Consider the following 20637-nt stretch of genomic DNA (forward strand, 5'->3'; position numbering starts at 1 on the left):
CCACAGATTCTCAGTAAAAGGAAACGAGAAGATTGTACATACACAAAGCCTATGTTCACACCTTCTCTCCAAAACTAATACACCAATAAAGCCAATAAACCAGTTGAAAATCAATAAAGAGAAAAAGAGATCCTTCCATGCTCCATGCCCACCTGATCTCACATTGTCCTACTTCTACTCTCAGCTTTGTCTTCCATTTCTAGATCTTTTCCTATCTTTTGGGAAAATCTGAACTTATCTTCTGAATGACAAAACTAAATGCCTTTAGTGAATACTCACCCCTACGTCTTCCTTCACTACACAAACTTCATCGTGCATTTTCAAGGCAAGCACCTTATCTGAGCTCCCCCTGACTCTCCACAATGAGGGAAGGGGACTGTCCAAAATTTCCCATCAGAATGAAACTGGATGCAAAGAGCCAGCCGAACTTTTAGGCTAGAATAGGTTGTTCTGAATTTCACTCTTTGAGATGGTCCTTTAAAATGTTGATCTATTGGCAATGTGCTTCAGCATCACTTTAGGGAAAAACAAATGACACTTTGTTTCCTATACACACTTTATAGTCTACAAGCTGAGTCGGTTAATGCTTGATATTCAGTACAACATCACGGCCCAAAAGCTAATAAGAAAATTATTATGAATGACTTCACAGCCTAAGACAGTAGCCTGCAATTCCTTCCCATTACTGGTTCTGTCCTCCGAGCCTAATGATTATTCCTGCACGTAACTTTACACTTTGATTTTTTATCATTACCAAGCCATCAGACATGGATTAGGTGCAAAGTCAAAGTAATAGGAAGTCATATCTCAATATTATTTTTGAGCAACTAACAGTTCCCACTTGAATGAAATGAATTTTATTTACACCAAACTCAATGATACAGCTGTCGTCTGGAACTTCAGTGCTATACTCTACTTACTGGAAGTTTATTTAGCTCATTGGATTCCTGGATTTTAGCACAGAAACCCTGAGTTCCACTCTTCAGGCCTGCCATTGAGTTACTATGTAATCATGCCTAACTCATTTTTTGATTTGTTTGCTTTTTCTCCATTTGTAAAATGGCAATAATCCAAATTCTCCAAGTCAGGGACCGCATTTTAGGATTTATTTTTAAGCTATGTTTCCAGAAGCCCTAAAAATCTGCACAGTTGTTTCAGGTGTAACATACAAATAATTTAGTCCAAATTTTTTATTTTTAATGTATATTTTAACACTGTGGGAATATTCTAGGAGTCACTAACTCACATGTGATATATATTAGATTTTAACACATTTTGGTGAACTGCCTTGCAAGATATGTCTGGTTAACTCATTCTTGTCTGCAAATCTCAGTGTAAAACTCCTACCAAATCTGTGTATATAAATGACCTTACTTTAAATATGTTATTTATTAGTAAGTGTGTAGATTAGCCCTGGTCATTTTTTTATAACGGCAGTACCTGGTTTGCTCTCATTTCTAAAGATGTGTAATTAAGTCCTCATGTATGTGAAAGCCTTTGTCAAAGCTTACATGCTAAACTAGTCCATATTGGGCATGTGCAGTACCTAGTCTTATCATGCAAACTTTGGGCAATGAGGCAAGATGGTGCTAGTGGTATAGTGAGAAACTACTAGAGCCAGGTGACAAGGGCTGGTTGATAAATGGCAGATTTTGCAATCATGCTGGGGAATCATGCTGGATTTTCAGGGTGACAAACAGTTTTCGGGATCATAAAGGGTTAGATGAGACACCATTCTGGGTTTCATGCAACTGGATAGGACCTCAGAGAATGGAGAATCCATGTTCCTTGAACACCTCACAGACTGGCCTATTGGTACAATTTGCTAAGTACATATCATTTAAGTTTATCACAGTAAACTGTCCCTTCTCTAAGATTTATATAATAAGAGAACTCAGTTTTCCCATATCAGTAACCCAGTTCTACAATAACATGCCCTCCAATTTCTATACCATGTAAAATTCAGACTCATCTACCTGGAACACAGTCTTATCACGTAATAGTCAATTACTCAATAACTAATTTCCAACAGATAATGTTTTAATATTATTTAATTATAAACCTTTTAGTACTCATTAGAAGTTTTGTGTGCTTCTTCTCTGACTTTGATGCTTATGATAAGAAATACAAGCAGTAGTTAGGTATTGTTGGTGATGCAATATTGAAATGGAATTTCTTACTATACCTCCCATGGGTTTCTGGGTAAATAATAACGGCAGAGTGTCCTGAGACCACACAGCAGTCCATTACCATTTGCAACTACCTGCCTGTCAAATCAGTATTTTCATAATATAGTTTATATTTCGGAGTTCTAGAGAAAATTATATTTGTAAAAGGAATCAATCACTGGGGAAAAAAATGTTTGAAAACTGCTATTTTGAAGATACAACCACTGGCATCATTTGTAAATCAACCTGATAGGTAGAACCAAAACATCCAATGTGTATTCCATGCTGTATTTTGTCTGAGTTTTGAGTAGGCATCCCCACTGAGACGGAGACTGCTTACTTCAGCCCAACTCAAAACACAGACGGCAAGCTCTCCAAAATCAAATATGCGGTCAATGCATGGAAATAGAAAAAGTAAGTTTTGTGGGGAGACACAAACTTTGGGTTTCATCTGAATCAGAAAGAATACACAGAGGTCTCATGATGATACTATCATGTCACTGATATTTATAATAAATATTGGATGCCTCTGGTCTGGTTTTATATTTATGATAAGGAATTAAAGCAGTTGTTAAAGGCTGAGCTGTGATTACACATGGGTTCCAGCTACGCTCTTAGCCTTCCGGTCCGATTCAATCTTTTTTTTTTTAACATCTTTATTGGAGTATAATTACTTTAAAATGGTGTGTTAGTTCATGCTTTATAAAAAAGTGAATCAGCTATACATATACATATATCACCATATCTCTTCCCTCTTGTGTCTCCCTCCCACTCTCCCTATCCCACCCCTCTAGGTGGTCACAAAGCACTGAGCTGATCTCCCTGTGCTATGGGGCTGCTTCCCACTAGCTACCTATCTTACATTTGGTAGTGTATATATGTCCATGCCACTCTCTCACTTCATCCCAGCTTACCCTTCCCACTCCCTGTGTCCTCAAGTCCATTCTCTACATCTGCGTCTTTATTCCTATCCTGCCCCTAGGTTCTTCAGAACCGTTTTTTTTTTTTTCTTAGATACCATATATAGGTGTTAGCATACGGTATTTATTTTTCTCTTTCCGACTTACTTCACTCTGTATGACAGTCTCTAGCTCCATTCACCTCACTACAAATAACTCAATTTTGTTTCTTTTTATGGCTGAGTAATATTCCATTGTATATATGTGCCACCTTCTTTATCCATTCATCTGTCGACGGACACTTAGGTTGTTTCCATGTCCTGGCTGTTGTAAATAGAGCTTCAATGAACGTTGTGGTACATGACTCTTTTTGAATTATGGTTTTCTCAGGGTATATGCCCAGGAGTGGGATTGCTGGGCCATACAGTAGCTCTATTTTTAGTTTTTTAAGGAACCTCCATACTGTTCTCCATAGTGGCTGTATCAATTTACATTCCCACCAACAGTGCAGGAGGGTTCCCTTTTCTCCACACCCTCTGCAGCATTTATGGTTTGTAGATTTTTTGATGATGGCCATTCTGACTGGTGTGAGGTGATACCTCATTGCAGCTTTGATTTGCATTTCTCTAAAGATTAGTGATGTTGAGCATTCTTTCATCTGTTTGTTGGCAATCTCTATATCTTCTTTGGAGAAATGTCTATTTAGGTTTTCTGCCCATTTTTGGATTGGGTTGTTTGTTTAATTGATATTGAGTTGCATGAGCTGCTTGTCAATTTTGGAGTTTAATCCTTTGTCAGTTGCTTCGTTTGCAAATATGTTCTCCCATTCTGAAGGCTGTCTTTTCATCTTGTTTAGGTTTTCCTTTGATGTGCAAAAGCTTTTAAGTTTCATTAGGTCCCATTTGTTTATTTTTGTTTTTATTTCCATTTCTCTAGGAGGTGGGTCAAAAAGGATCTTGCTGTCATGTATGTCAGAGTGTTCTGCCTATGTTTTCCTTGAAGAGTTTTACAGTGTCTGGCCGTACATTGAGGTCTTTAATCCATTTTGAGTTTATTTTTGTGTATGGTGTTAGGGAGTGTTCTAATTTCATTCTTTAACATGCAGCTGTCCAGTTTTCCCAACACCACTTATTGAAGAGGCTGTCTTTTCTCCATTGTATATTCTGGCCTCCTTTATCAAAACTAAGGTGACCATATGTGCGTGGCTTTATCTCTGGGCTTTCTGTACTGTTCCATTGATATATATTTCTGTTTTTGTGCCAGTACCATACTGTCTTGATTACTGTACCTTTGTAGTATAGTCTGAAGTCTGGGAGCCTGATTCCTCCAGCTCCGTTTTTCTTTCTCAACAATGCTTTGGCTATTCAGGGTCTTTTGTGTTTCCATACAAATTGTGAAATTTTTTGTTCTAATTCTGTGAAAAATGCCATTGGTAGTTTGAAGGGAATTGCATTGAATCTGTAGATTGCTTTGGGTAGTAGAGTCATTTTCACAATGTTGATTCTTCCAATCCACGAACATGGTATATCTCTCCATCTGTTTGTGTCATCTTTAATTTCTTTCATCAGTATCTTATAGTTTTCTGCATACAGGTCTTCTGTCTCCTTAGGTAGGTTTATTCCCAGGTATTTTATTCTTTTTGTTGCAATGGTAAATGGGAGTGTTTCCTTAATTTCTCTTTCAGATTTTTCATCATTAGTGTATAAGAATGCAAGAGATTTCTGTGCATTAATTTTGTATCCTGCTACTTTACCAAATACATTGATTAGCTCTAGTAGTTTTCTGGCAGCATCTTTAGGATTCTCTATGTATACTATCATGTCATCTGCAAACAGCGACAGCTTTACTTCTTCTTTTCCAATTTGGATTCCTTTTATTTCTTTTTCTTCTCTGATTCCTGTGGCTAAAACTTCCAAAACTATGTTGCATAATAGTGGTGAGAGTGGACAACCTTGTCTTGCTCCTGATCTTAGAGGAAATGGTTTCAGTTTTTCACCACTGAGAACAATATTGGCTATGGGTGTGTCATATATGGCCTTTATTATGTTGAGGTAAGTTCCCTCTATGCTTGGTTTCTGGAGAGATTTTATCATAAACAAGTGTTAAATTTTGTCGAAAGCTTTTTCTGCATCTATTGAGATGATCATATGGCTTTACTCCTTCAGTTTGTTAATATGATTTATCACATTGATTTATCTGCGTATATTGAAGAATCCTTGCATCCTGGGATAAACCCCACTTGATCGTGGTGTATGATCCTTTTAATGTGCTGTTGGATTCTGTTTGCTAGTATTTTGTTGAAAATTTTTGCATCTATGTTCATCAGTGATATTGGCCTGTAGTTTTCTATCAATGTGATATCTTTGTCTGGTTTTGGTATCAGGGTGATGGTGGCCTCGTAGAATGAGTTTGGGAGTGTTGTTCCTTCCTCTATATTTTGGAAGAGTTTCAGAAGGAGAGGTGTTAGCTCTTCTCTAAATGTTTGATAGATTTTGCCTGTGAAGCCATCTGGTCCTGGGCTTTTGTTTGTTGGAAGATTTTTAATCACAGTCTCAATTTCATCGCTTGTAATTGGTCTGCTTATATTTTCTATTCCTTCCTGGTTCAGTCTCGGAAGGTTGGGCTTTTCTAAGAATTTGTCCATTTCTTCCAGGTTGCCCATTTTATTGGCATAGAATTTCTTGTAGTAATCTCTCATGATCCTTTGTATTTCTGCAGTGTCAGTTGTTACTTCTCCGTCTTCATTTCTAATTCTGTTGATTTGAGCCTTCTCCCTTTTTTTCTTCATGAGTCTGGCTAATGGTTTAACAATTTTGTTTCTCTTCTCAAAGAACCAGCTTTTAGTTTTCCTGATCTTTGCTACTGTTTCCTTCATTTCTTTTTTATTTATTTCTGATCTGATCTTAATGATTTCTTTCCTTTTGCTAACTTTGGTCTTTTTTGTTCTTCTTTCTCTAATTGCTTTAAGTGTAAGGTTAGGTTGTTTGAGATTTTTCCTGTTTCTTGAGGTAGGATGGTATTGCTATAAACTTCCCTCTTAGAACTGCTTTTGCTGCATCCCATAGGTTTTGGGTCATCATGTTTTCATTTCACATAACTGATGTGTCTTAGATGCTTAACATGAAAACAAATATTCTAAAATCAGCAGTGCCCTTTTGCTTTTTGTATCACTTCTATATTATATAATTATTTAAACAATACTGTAGCCAATTAATGTGCATAGGGGAAAATGAATCAACCATAAAGAAAACTTAAGTTTTTCTATTATTTAATATCTTTTCCTAGAAGGCAACGTGAAAACTTTTTTTTCTCAAGAAAATGACTTCCTATGGGTTCTCCCAGAATCAAACCCAATCATAAACATTCCAGTTCAAATAGTTAATATGAGAAATGGAAGAAACCCCAATAGGAAAGTGAGATAGGGAAGAGAAGGCAAGCATTAAATACTGTGTTACTAGCCAGGTAAGAGTGTGGAAAAGTGGAGGTAATCCACAGAGAAACTCTGGGAAACACAAGCTTCCAACTTGAAGGGCCAGGGAGCTGGGGCATTTAGATACCCACTCCCATCAGTCCTTGGTTGAGGACTGCTGCTGGGAAACTACTAATTCCCCTCACTTCCTCCCTGCCATCTACACAGGCAGAGCTGACTTCAACAGCTTCAGAAGTTCCTGGGCTGGAAAATGCCAAATAATGGCAGTTGAAAGTTTGCCACATGCACAAAATGGTAGGGTCTAAGAAATATAGGAGGGACATTGAACAAATTGCCAATAGTAGGCAAGTGGAAAACGCAAATTCAGAGGGCTTCACAAGTGATCTTAGCAATTAGAATAGATAATAAGAAACCTCTCTCAACAAGAGCCGGAGACGCACTATTCTTATCATTTGAATAATGAGCGCTGGTTTCCATTTATTAAACAGTTCTTATGTGGCAGGTACTGTACCAATGGCCCAACGTCCATCATCTCATTTAACACCCACACCAATCCTATTATTACATCACCAGTTTATAGATGAGGAAGTTGGACTCAGAGGGATTAAGTAATTTACTGAAGTAACAGACACCAGCCCAGGTCTCTCAGTTGCCAAAATATTATCTCCTTCTCCCTCCCACTGTTTTCAAAGTCGCTAGATGGACAGATATATTTTCTTCAGCTTGAGCATGTCATTAGCTCTGGAATTCTATCTAGAAAACATCACAGTCCCCGCCTTTCAGAGAAAGACCTGTGTCTTCATATCTTTGAAATTCCAGCCTGTGTACCAAAAATGGAGAGACTTCCCACCTGGTGCCCCTGCCATTTTTGCCGCATGGACTTTTACGAGTAGCTCTCATTTAGTGCTCTGCACCTGCCCCTTGGTGGTTAGCACTTACAAAGAGCTGCAGGTTCCATGAATTACAAAACCATCTCTGCTTCTATTTCCTTTCCCGTCTGATTTCCATTTGCTCTGCCTGGTCATGGATGGGAAGTTTCTTTTTTTGTAGCATCATTCCACTCTGACTTTTCTTTCACCTCTTCACACTCCACATTCCATCAAGTGGCAATTTTATTCTAAGATCACCAGTTAGAACTTTAAAATAGATTTTCAAAGAATATCTGAATGTTAGAACTTCAAATAGCTCAAATAGAAACATTTTCTTCAATAAACCTAAATTCGAATCTATTTTAAATAGCATTTTGAGCAAAATAATAATTCATACTTACTTGTATTAGTCCCTTTTTACTCCTGAGTCTCCAAGTCATTCTTAAAACCTTCAAACTTTAAGTCCTCTAACGCTATTACAGCACATTTTTAATTATTGGTATCAAAAGAAAGGGACTATCATAGGGGAAAAGAATTCTATGTTACTTTACCAGCTTAATTTCTACACAAAAGCTTTGAAGTAATCAACAAAAAGAACAAATGTGAATCCAAATAAGCCACAAACTAGGAAGACAGTCCAAGAATTAACAATGAAGATCAAATCCAAGTACAACAAATCCCATGGAGAATACCGATACGTTTTGCTGTAGTGACATTTCATGGTTAATTGGTGGTTTGTTAAAGATTACATTTCCAAGATCAAAAGGAATAATGATAAAACACACTCAGAAATGGAAAGCAAGAGGGCTCTATAAACAGTAGCTGTTTGGAAATTATAATGGTACTAAATGACTACTAAGGAAGATAAACAGCTTATCACTTCTCAGGGAATTTTGTAACTTTCAAACCACAGAGTGTTGTGGGCAGAATTTGATCAAAGGTCTCTAGAGTACACTTTCATCCTCATGAGGTTGGGGTCAGGAAGAGGAGAAGGTAAAGAGGACCAGGAGCTATAAGACTGTGAGTTCGAAAGGCCTATAGCGGTCATCTACTTCCAGCATCCTGCCCCAGAATTCCTCAAATTCCATTTTTTCCCATAAGCTGTTATTTCCATCCAGGTGTTACATGTGCCAGACCCTTTTTCTACAGCAATGGCCCTTTCAGGTCTTGAGGTAATTTAAAATAATACAAAGAAAAATCTGCCTTGCAGAATCTTAGGAGATTTCACTGATTTCACATTGCTCTTAATGGAACGAAGGCATGGCATCATCTGCCTAGCCTCATATAAAAAAGGAGGAAAAAAGCAAAACACACTCATTGCCCCGCTGAATCTGGTGACCTACATAGTCCCATGTGTGACACTGGTCCCACATAGAAAAATTTGAGTTTACTGTCCACGCTGATGCTCAGTTAAACCCACCCTATACACAGTCACCTAAGTGACTTTTCTAGAACACAATCTGATGGAGTCACTCCTCTGCCTTCACCTTCAATGAATCCTCATTGCCTACAGAACAAAGTCTACATGACAGAGCCCTGCCTCTCTTTCCAGCCATATCTCCTAGCAACCCCCTTTCTCAGAGTTCATGCCCCAGCCATGCTGAAGAACATACAATATTCTCTTTATCTGAAGGATTTTGTACAGAGTGGTCCCTCTGCCTGAAACTTTCTTTCTTCCTTCCATCTTTGCCTGGGAAGGTCCTGGAAAGTTTCTACTCACCCTGCTGATCTCCACTATCACTTCCTTCAAGAAGTCCCTCTGGGTCTCCCATTCCTTACCTCCACCACTGGGCTTAGTTAAATTTACCCTCCTGTTTACACCCACAAAGACCCACTTCCTCTATCAAATGACTTATTTCCTATGTTGTAATTGCCTATTTCTTTATCAGTCTCTCTGACTGAACTATACACTCCTTAAAGACTGAGAATTTGTTTTCTTCACTATCGCATCTCAAAACCTCACAGAGTAACTGACACATGACAGCAACTCAGTAAATACGAGTTGGATGAATGAATGAATGAACGAATGAAAAACGCATTGACCAGCTGTATGAGGTCAATCTCTGGTCCATCCCTCCCTCTCTTACCTGCAACCTAAAACAAAGCCTAGTACTTCTGGTGGTCTTCCCTGGTCCTGGAGCATTTGCGAAATTACAGCAACATCGTTCCCATCCCAGACACCTCCACTTCCAATAATTTGTTCTCCTTGGCTATAGGAACACCAGTTACCTAAATCTGGCCCGTCTTCTCCCACCACGTCCGAAATCCTCTGAGCCAGGAGCAGCAGCTTCCTTTCACAATGCTAGGACAGGCCACGAAACAGATGATAATCCCTTTGCACATTTCAAGGAGAAGCACCAAGGGAACAGTACCTGGGAAATGCCACTGACAGCTCAGAATATCCACGGCATTTCTACAGCCTCGGCACTGCTCTCGCTCTGTGAATGAAAGTCCAAAAAGCACATCAGAGAACGTTCATTGTCGTAAACAAGCTCCACCTTTGAAACACAATCTAGATAGAACCAAATATAAAAGCCTGCACAATGGATGAAGCCAAGGTCTCCTCCATGATTTCCCTTCTGACAACCCTACTGTCTCCTCAACCATAAAAGGTGAACTTGAAACTCAGGACCTTGCCTTGTCACCAGAAACATCCAAGTTTGGATCAGTCTTTCTGAGACCAGATATTTGATCTGTGAACTATTAGAGACTTGTCACATACACAGAAGTATAACAGGATTATTTCTGTCGTCCTGGGGACCTGGAGTCTCTCACATTGCTCCTGTTAAAACTCTCAGAACAGCAAAACTTTACCTACAAAGGGTTGAAGCTATGACACTCCCAATTTTCACAAACCTCCTCATCTCTTGTGAGTCACATGCAGCCAATTCCAGGAATTGGAAACATGGTTGTGAGGATGAAACTGACTTTGGGGCTCCCCTTGGATATGGTCTTCCAGACTTACCAAAAGGCCATTAAGAGGAAGGTTTACCCCACCTCAGGGAAACCCGAGGAAGTACTTGCAGTCAAGGGCTGGCCATGGCTTCTGAGCTACATCCAAAAAGAATTTCATACTGTACCTGGATCTGCTGAAGCAATTTCTGACTGTCCGAGAGCCAGCATGTACCGTTCCTGAACTGCCTCCATTGTGGATCATCAGTAGGGCTGTCAGATTTAGTAAATAAAAACACAGGATACCCAGTTAAACTTGAACTTCAGATGAATAATAAATCATTATTTTTAGTATAAGTGTATCGTATGTACTACTTGGGGCATACTTATCTTAAAAATGTACTCATTGTTTTCCTGACAATCATATTTAACTAAACAGCCTATATTTTATCTGTCAACCCTACTCATCAGAAACGATGGAGGCTTATAGAGATCCAAGAGATGCCTCAGAGCATCCTCGACTTCTACTTATATGTCCTGGACAGTAAGCACGAACTTGCCACGCCCATTAATTGGCTACAAGGGAGTATATTCTCAATTTTAGAGCTTTTCTACTTGTCATTGCTATTATCTTCTTTATTTTAAAGAGATGTTTATTTTTTTCCAAACTTAATAGCTCATCAAAAAGTATCTGAAAGTTCATTACACAAGGGAAAAACAACATGATTCTGAAAAGTGAAGGAAACCGCCTGGTGTTTAGTAAAGAAGTATTAGGGAGATTGAAAAAGCCAAACTTAATAAGCAAATCTCTCCAAGGGTGTTTTCATAGCTACATACCCTCCCACACCCTGAAGATATTATTACATCAAGAATCTAGAACTGCTAACCAAATGTAAGGCTTCCATATGATTCTATCAAACTGAGGATGCTTCTTTACTAAGCAGTGAGCAGACTTGCTGCCCCAGGGACCTTGGCAGTTGCAACATAGAGCTCTACCCTTTGAGATGGAAACAGCAAGCTTTCCTGTGGTCTACACGTTGGCCCGCAAAATACTACACTCCCAATACTTGTCAACTTTAAGTATGTTTCTACATATCTCCATTTTTCTGTTGCTATTTGGACTACATCCTAGACTTGACATTACATAAATTGCATTCAAGAAGCTATTTTTTAAAGTTGGTAGGAAATCTTAAATCTATAGCTTGCAGTCCCTGGCTTACTTTCATCCAGGTGCATAAGGGTTTTCAAAAGTAGTCAGGTTAGTTACCCCATATCACAACCCCACGTTTGTGGCAGAGATATAAAAATGTAACATGATATTTAAGGTTTTAGTTGCAAAATCATCAAGCCTCCCAGACACAGGCAATAGAGCAAAATGATTACAGAGGCATGGATTTTGTTTTGTTCCAGGGTCTTGGGCAAGTCACTTGGCCTCTGTATTTATTTGTACTTATCTGCACTTATCTGTCACTTGGGGGTTATAATTGTAACTAGTCCATGGGTATGTTGTACAAATTACCTGTAAAGTAGTCAGAAGACACCGACACAGAGTAAGCACTCCACAGACATTGGCTATTAGCTATTGGAAATATCTCTCCATGAAAAAGATTACTTTATCAGTGGATAACTCGGTGGGAGAGAGTGAATCACAGAATCACAGCAAGTTGAACGTGACCTAGTTCACACTCTATGTGAAAAAAAGAAAAGTGTGTATGTGTAGAAAATGTCTGAAAGTTTATATAACAAATAGTTAATCATGTTAACTTTGAGGATTAGAATAAATCAGGAAAGGAGTAAAGAAAAACTTGAGTGTAATTCAATATCTTTATCATCTGTGTTTCTACACTGAGACTTTTAATACACTGGAAGTGCAATATTTTTTAATGTGGCAGGATGAAGGTTTTCAAGTTTTCCTGATACATCCGTATTATTATTTCAGAATTGCTGGCATTTCTTGCCGTCTTCGGATCTACAACCATTTGAGTCAGTGGGCCATTCTGGACGGAGGAGATAATAGAGCAGAAGTGAAGTGAGAGAAAACAGAAAAGATTTTCTCTTTTCTCTTAAAAGAGGAAAGGTCTTTGGAATGGGAACAACTCACAACCAAACTTTGGGGAAAGGATTTGATGGGAAATGAGACAAACATCCTACCCCTGTGATGAGAAGGATTCCTTGGGCTGGATGGAGGGAGGTCGGAGGTGGCTGGACAAGGAAACCAACTAGGAAGAAACACACACAAGTGCAGAGCAAACACCCTGAGGCCACGCAGCCTGACTCCACGCAAACATGTGTCCAACAGCCAGCCCTTCACCTGTGGCTCCCCAGCAAGCCAGGTACCAAGGGGGTACCAACTCATTCTGAGTCCATTATGCCTGGCCATTCATAAACTGCTGTCTAACTTGTGAGGAATAAACTCTAAATGTTTATGAGGAAATTGGGGAAGGAGATTGAAAGGTTACTTAAACGGAAAAAAAGTTCAGGAAGGCAGGATGGTAGAGAGACAAGAAAAGGACCTTAAAAGATAGAAAGGATTGGCCAAAGAAGAGAAAGAAAAAGAAATGATTCCGAATGGGTTAACCTGCAGCTAGGAAGTTAAGGAAGATTACTGATGTGTGAAGACTATGGAATAAAGTGAATAAAATTTATCAGAAGTTGCTGAGAATACGGTAAGAAGCATGATTATCAAATGATGAATTTGCTGCAATGGCATTCTAGGGGGACACTAGGAAGGGGAAGCAAATGTTCATGAGATGGAAGCAGGTGGAAAGTTGTTTCAGGGGAAGATCAGTCTTGCAGAGTGTGTATCAGAGGAGGGCAAGTGTGAGCAAGCAATGAAATACTAAGTGTATACGGTTCCTTCATTGAGTGCACCCAGCCCCGTGGTCAGCCTTGAGAACACGCAGGACTTCAGGTACTGGAGCTACTCTGCATTCATCAAGACTTGAGAAAACACCCTTAACTCAGGTCTTCTCTTCAAACTCCATCTTTCCTTCTTGAGCTTCCTTTGGCCTCCTCCCTTACCCTCAAGCAGTGGACTAATGCCACAGAGCAAGATGGGTCACTAGTGTCCTCCATCCCCTAGCGACTGTGGTTCACATCAGTGGAGTACCAAAGGCAATAACCAAGTAACAGACACAAGAGTGTATGAACAAGAAGAGATTCAGATAAGGCTTTCTGTGACAGTGTGGACCAAGTCGGCTGTATATGCCTGCTAACACCTTAATTATGAGCATCCTTAGGGGAGAAGTTCTCAGAGGGCAGTGCCTGGTGCTCTAGAGGTTCTGCGTCCTCACAGCCCACTCGAAGACCTCAGTTACAGCTTCGGCCCCCAACATCTCTCCCTCTGCCTACTCACAGTTTTTGAAGTCTTTCCTCCACATTTCTCTTGAGAGATGGAGGAGGAGGAGGAGGTTCAGGCCAGCTCAGACTCCCCTGGGAGTCTCCCAGCAGGATGCCTATCATTAACCTCCCATCTTCTAGGAAGCTCCTAAGGTCTCCACATTTGGGGGAGTTTTCATTTCATCTGTGCTTCAAATTGCTGGCTGGAGATGCCCTGTTGGAAGGTGGCTAAAAGCAAGTAGGAATCCTTCAGGCCGCCTGGCCCTTCTCGACTGTCAGACGTCTTCAGGGATATTCTAGGAAACATTGTTTGTTCTAGAGAAGGGAGGGAAACAATCCAATTGTCCAATAATGCTTGAACGGAAGATAAATGATGCTATACGCATGTGACGAAATAATATCAAACAGTCAAAAATAAAAGACCTAGATCTATACGGATTGACGTGGATAAATCGTGAAAGCATAATATTGATTGAAAGAAAATAAGATAAAGAATGTTAGATTATGATAACAGTTATGTAAGTATTTAAATATTTAAATCAATTCAACATATTGCTTGTATATATAGAGATGCAAGAAAATAAACTTTATCGAAAGAACACATTATTTACATTTAATATGCTCATTTATCTAGGAGACCCAAAAGAACCCACAGATAAACTAGTAGGAACTAATAAGACAGTTCAACAAGGCAGACAGATACAAGATCAATACATTTTAAAACTCAAACAGGCTCCTCTACTCTGGCGATAACAAATTAGAAACTGTAAAAGAAAATAAGATAAAAATAAGATATTAACAATAGTCACAAGAGGAGATTAGGACAAGATGGTGGAGTAGAAGGACGTGCTCTCACTCCCTCTGGCGAGAAAACCAGAATCACAACTAGCTGCTGGACAATCATCGACAGGAGGACACTGAAACTCACCAAAAAGGATACCCCACATCCAAAGACAAGGGAGAAGCCACAATGAGACAGTAGGAGGGGCGCAATCAGAGTAAAATCAAATCCCATAACTGCTGGGTGGGTGACTCACAGACTGGCGAATACTTACACCACAGAAGTCCACCCACTGGAGTGAACGTTGTGAGCCCCAAGTCAGGCTTCCCAACCTGAGGGTCCAGCAATGGGAGGAGGAATTCATACAGAATCAGACTTTGAAGCCTAGTGGGAATTGATTGCTGGACTTTCACAGGACTGGGGGAAACAGAGACCGCACTCTTGGAGGGCGCACACAAAATAGTGTGTGCATCGGGACCCAGTGGAAGGAGCAGTGACCCCGGGGGAGACTGAACCAGACCCCCCTGTTGGTGTTGGAGGGTCTCCTGCAGAGGCGGGGGGTGGCTCTGTTTCACCGTGGGGATAAGGACACTGGCTGCGGAAGTTCTGGGAAGTACTCCTTGCACTGAGCCCTCCCAGAGTCTGTTATTAGCTCCACCAAAGAGCCCAGGTAGGCTCCAGTGTTGGCTTGCCTCAGGCCCAACAACCAACAGGGAGGGAACCCAGCCCCACCCATCAGCAGTCAAGTGGATTAAAGTATTACGGAGCTCTGACCACCACAGCAACAGTCAGCTCTACCCACCACCAGAGCCTCCCATCAAGCTTCTTAGATAGATAGCCTCAACCACCAGAGGGCAGACAGCAGAAGCAAGAAAAACTATAATCCTGCAGCCTGTGGAACAAAAACCACATTCACAGAAAGACAGACAAGATGAAAAGGCAGAGGGCTATATACCAGATGACAGAACAAGATAAAACCCCAGAAAAACAACTAAATGAAGTGGAGATAGGCAACCATCCACAAAAGGAATTCAGAATAATGATAGTGAAGATGATCCAGGACCTCGGAATAAGAATGGAGACAAAGATCGAGAAGATGCAAGAAATGTTTAACAAAGACCTAGAAGAATTAAAGAACAAACAAACAGAGATGAATAATACAATAACTGAAATGAAAACTACACTAGAAGGAATCAATAGCAGAATAACTGAGGCAGAAGAACGGATAAGTGACCTGGAAGACAGAATGGTGGAATTCACTGCTGCGGAACAGAATAAAGAAAAAAGAATGAAAAGAAATGAAGACAGCCTAAGAGACCTCTGGGACAACATTAAACACAACAACATTCGCATTATAGGGGTCCCAGAAGGAGAAGAGAGAGAGAAATGACCCGAGAAAATATTTGAAGAGATTATAGTCGAAAACTTCCCTAACATGGGAAAGGAAATGGCCACCCAAGTCCAGGAAGCGCAGCGAGTCCCATACAGGATAAACCCAAGGAGAAACACGCCGAGACACACAGTAATCAAATTGGCAAAAATGAAAGACAAAGAAAAATTATTGAAAGCAGCAAGGGAGAGATGACAAATAACATACAAGGGAACTCCCATAAGGTTAACAGCTGATTTCTCAGTAGAAACTCTACAAGCCAGAAGGGAGTGGCATGATATACTTAAAGTGATGAAAGGGAAGAACCTACAACCAAGATGACTCTACCCGACAAGGATCTCATTCAGATTTGATGGAGAAATCAAAAGCTTTACAGACAAGCAACAGCTAAGAGAATTCAGCACCACCAAACCAGCTCTACAACAAATGCTAAAGGAACTTCTCTAAGTGGGAAACACAAGAGAAGAAAAGGACCTACAAAAACAAACCCAAAACAATTAAGAAAATGGTCATAGGAACATACATATCGATAATTACCTTAAACGTGAATGGATTAAATGCTCCACCCAAAAGACACAGGCTGGCTGAATGGATACAAAAACAAGACCCATCTATATGCTGTCTACAAGAGACCCACTTCAGACCTAGGGACACATACAGACTGAAAGTGAGGGGATGGAAAAAGATATTCCATGCAAATGGAAATCAAAAGAAAGCCGGAGTAGCTATAATCATATCAGATAAAATAGACATTAAAATAAAGAAGGTTACAAGAGACAAGGAAGGACACTACATAATGATCAAGGGGTCTGTCCAAGAAGAAGATATAACAATTATAAATATATATGCACCCAACATAGGAGCACCTCAATACATAAGGCAACTGCTAACAGCTATAAAAGAGGAAATCGACAGTAACACAATAATAGTCGGGGACTTTAACACCTCACTTACACCAATGGACAGAATATCCAAAATGAAAATAAATAAGGAAACAGAAGCTTTAAATGACACAATAGACCAGATAGATTTCATTGATATTTATAGGACATTCCACCCAAAAACAGCAGATTACACTTTCTTCTCAAGTGCGCACGGAACATTCTCCAGGATAGATCACATCTTGGGTCACAAATCAAGCCTCAGTAAATTTAAGAAAACTGAAATCATATCAAGCATCTTTTCTGACCACAACGCTATGAGATTAGAAATGAATTACAGGGAAAAAACCGTAAAAAACACAAACACATGGAGGCTAAACAATACGTTACTAAATAACCAAGAGATCACTGAAGAAATCAAAGAGGAAATCAAAAAATACCTAGAGACAAATGACAATGAAAACACGACGATCCAAAACCTATGGGATGCAGCAAAAGCAGTTTTAAGAGGGAAGTGTTCAGCTATACAAGCCTACATCAAGAAACAAGAAAAATCTCAAGTAAACAATCTAACCTTACACCTAAAGGAACTAGAGAAAGAAGAACAAACAAAACGCAAAGTTAGCAGAAGGAAAGAAATCATAAAGATCAGAGTGGAAATAAATGAAACAGAAACAAAGAAAACAATACCAAACATCAATAAAACTAAAAGCTGGTTCTTTGAGAAGATAAACAAAATTGATAAGCCATTAGCCAGACTCATCAAGAAAAAGAGGGACAGAACTTACATCAATAAAACCAGATATGAAAAAGGAGAAGTTACAACAGACACCACTGAAATACAAAGCATCCTAAGAGACTACTACAAGCAACTCTAAGCCAATAAAATGGACAACCTGGAAGAAATGGAAAAATTCCTAGAAAGGTATAACCTTCCAAGACTGAACCAGGAAGAAACAGAAAATATGAACAGACCAATCACAAGTAATGAAATTGAAACTGTGATTAAAACTCTTCCAACAAACAAAAGTCCAGGTCCAGATGGCTTCACAGGTGAATTCTATCAGACATTCAGAGAAGAGTTAACACCCATCCTTCTCAAACTCTTCCAAAAATTTGCAGAGGTAGGAACACTCCCAAACTCATTCTATGAGGCCACCATCACCCTGATACCAAAACCACACAAAGATACTACAAAAAAAGAAAATTACAGACCAATATCACTGATGAATATAGATGCAAAAATCCTCAACAAAATACTAGCAAACAGAATCCAACAACACATTAAAAGGATCATACTCCACGATCAAGTGGGATTTCTCCCAGGGATGCAGGGATTCTTCAATATACGCAAATCAATCAATGTGATACACCATATTAACAAATTAAAGAATAAAAACCATATGATCATCTCAATAGATGCAGAAAAAGCTTTTGACAAAATTCAACACCCATTTATGATAAAAACTCTCCAGAAAGTGGGCATAGAGGGAACCTACCTCAACATAATAAAGGCCATATACAACAAACCCACAGCAAACATCATTCTCCATGGTGAAAAACTGGAAGCGTTTCCTCTTAGATCAGGAATGAGACGAGGATGTCCACTCTCACCACTATTATTCAGCATAGTTTTGGAAGTCCTAGCCACGTCATTCAGAGAAGAAAAAGAAATAAAAGGAATACAAATTGGAAAAGAAGAAGTAAAACTGTCACTGTTTGCAGATGACATGATATTATACATAGGGAATCCTAAAGATGCCACCAGAAAACTACTAGAGCTAATCAATGAATCTGGTAAAGTTGCAGGATACAAAATTAATGCACAGAAATCTCTTGCATTCCTATACACTAATGATGAAAAATCTGAAAGAGAAATTATGGAAACACTCCCATTTACCATTGCAACAAAAAGAATAAAATACCTAGGAATAAACCTACCTAGGGAGACAAAAGACCTGTATGCAGAAAACTATAAGACACTGATGAAAGAAATTAAAGATGATACCAACAGGTGGAGGGATATACCATGTTCTTGGATTGGAAGAATCAATATTGTGAAAATGACTCTACTACCCAAAGCAATCTACAGATTCAATGCAATCCCTATCAAATTACCAATGGCATTTTTTACGGAACTAGAACAAATCATCTTAAAATTTGTATGGAGACACAAAAGACCCCGAATAGCCAAAGCAGTCTTGAGGGAAAAAAACAGAGCTGGAGGAATCAGACTCCCTGACTTCAGACTATACTACAAAGCTACAGTAATCAAGACAATATGGTACTGGCACAAAAACAGGAACACAGATCAATGGAACAAGATAGAAATCCCAGAGATAAACCCACACACCTATGGTCAACTAATCTATGACAAACGAGGCAAAGATATACAATGGAGAAAAGACAGTGTCTTCAATAAGTGGTGCTGGGAAAACTGGACAGCTACATGTAAAAGAATGAAATTACAACACTCCCTAACACCATACACAAAAATGAACTCAGAAAGGATTTGAAAGCTAAATGTAAGACCGGACACTATAAAACTCTTAGAGGTAAACATAGGAAGAACACTCTTTGACATAAATCACAGCAAGATCTTTTTTGATCCACCTCCTAGAGTAATGGAAATAAAAACAAAAATAAACAAATGGGACCTAATGAAACTTAAACGCTTTTGCACAGCAAAGGAAACCATAAACAAGACGAAAAGACAACCCTCAGAATGGGAGAAAATATTTGCAAACGAATCAACGGACAAAGGATTAATCTCCAAAATATATACACAGCTCATTCAGCTCAATACTAAAGAAACAAACAACCCAATCCAAAAATGGGCAGAAGACCTAAATAGACATTTCTCGAAAGAACACATACAGATGGCCAAGAAGCACATGAAAAGATGCTCAACATCACTAATTATTAGAGAAATGCAAATCAAAACTACAATGAGGTATCACCTCACACCAGTTAGAATGGGCATCATCAGAAAATCTACAAACAACAAATGCTGGAGAGGGTGTGGAGAAAAGGGAACCCTCTTGCACTGTTGGTGGGAATGTAAATTGATACAGCCACTATGGAGAACAATATGGAGGTTCCTTAAAAAACTAAAAATAGAATTACCATATGACACAGCAATCCCACTACTGGGCATATACCCTGAGAAAACTGTAATTCAAAAAGACGCATGCACCCCAATGGTTATTGCAGCACTATTTACAATAGCCAGATCATGGAAGCAACCCAAATGCCCATCGATGGACGAATGGATAAAGAAGATGTGGTACATATATACAATGGAATATTACTCAGCCATAAAAAGGAACAAAGTTGAGTCATTTGTTGAGACGTGGAGGGATCTAGAGACTGTCATACAGAGTGAAGTAAGTCAGAAAGAGAAAAGCAAATATCGTATATTAACGCATGTATGTGGAACCTAAAAAAATGGTACAGATGAGCCGGTTTGCAGGGCAGAACTTGAGACACAGATGTAGAGAACACACATATGGACACCAAGGGGGGAAAACTGCGGTGGGGTGGGGATGGTGGTGTGCTGAATTGGGCGATTGGGATTGACATGTATACACTGATTTGTATAAAATTGATGACTAATAAGAACCTGCAGTATAAACAAACAAACAAACAAAACAACTAATACTAAACTTTCATTGGGTTAACTGTAGGGAAATATGTTAATATAAATGTTTCAGACATTACATGAAATTTCTAAAAATCTTGTATGTTCTGGTATAGTGTCATAAGTCATAATTCTAGTTATTACTTTAAAACGTATATCTCAGAAAAAACTAAATTTCCTTGTCAATTTCACTATTATGAACTTTCATCAAATCTTTAACCATGGTCCTTTTTAAGTCTTTTGTCAGTTACAGACAGTTCTGGGTGTACTCTGATGCTTTTGCACATATGTTCCTATAAAAGGGTTTCATCTCCAAGGAATTCGTAGAAAAGACTCTGACAAGTACAG

At 39.2% G+C, this 20637-nt stretch overlaps 1 pseudogene across 1 annotated transcript in view; it reads right to left on the reverse strand.

Annotated features, from left to right (window-relative positions):
• Positions 1 to 20637, reverse strand: part of LOC309657827 (protein FAM170A-like) — a 43393-nt pseudogene that overhangs the window by 18889 nt on the left and 3867 nt on the right. Inside the window, exons 2-4 of the transcript XR_014268316.1 lie at positions 10447 to 10531; positions 9903 to 10066; positions 9739 to 9804 (exon numbers count right to left, since the gene is read on the reverse strand). The product of XR_014268316.1 is annotated as a protein FAM170A-like (transcript). The remainder of the gene's footprint in view (positions 1 to 9738; positions 9805 to 9902; positions 10067 to 10446; positions 10532 to 20637) is intronic.

The sequence above is a fragment of the Balaenoptera physalus genome (assembly GCF_965194825.1).
Source record: "Balaenoptera physalus genome assembly, chromosome: 3".
Classification (NCBI taxonomy): Eukaryota; Metazoa; Chordata; class Mammalia; order Artiodactyla; family Balaenopteridae; genus Balaenoptera; species Balaenoptera physalus.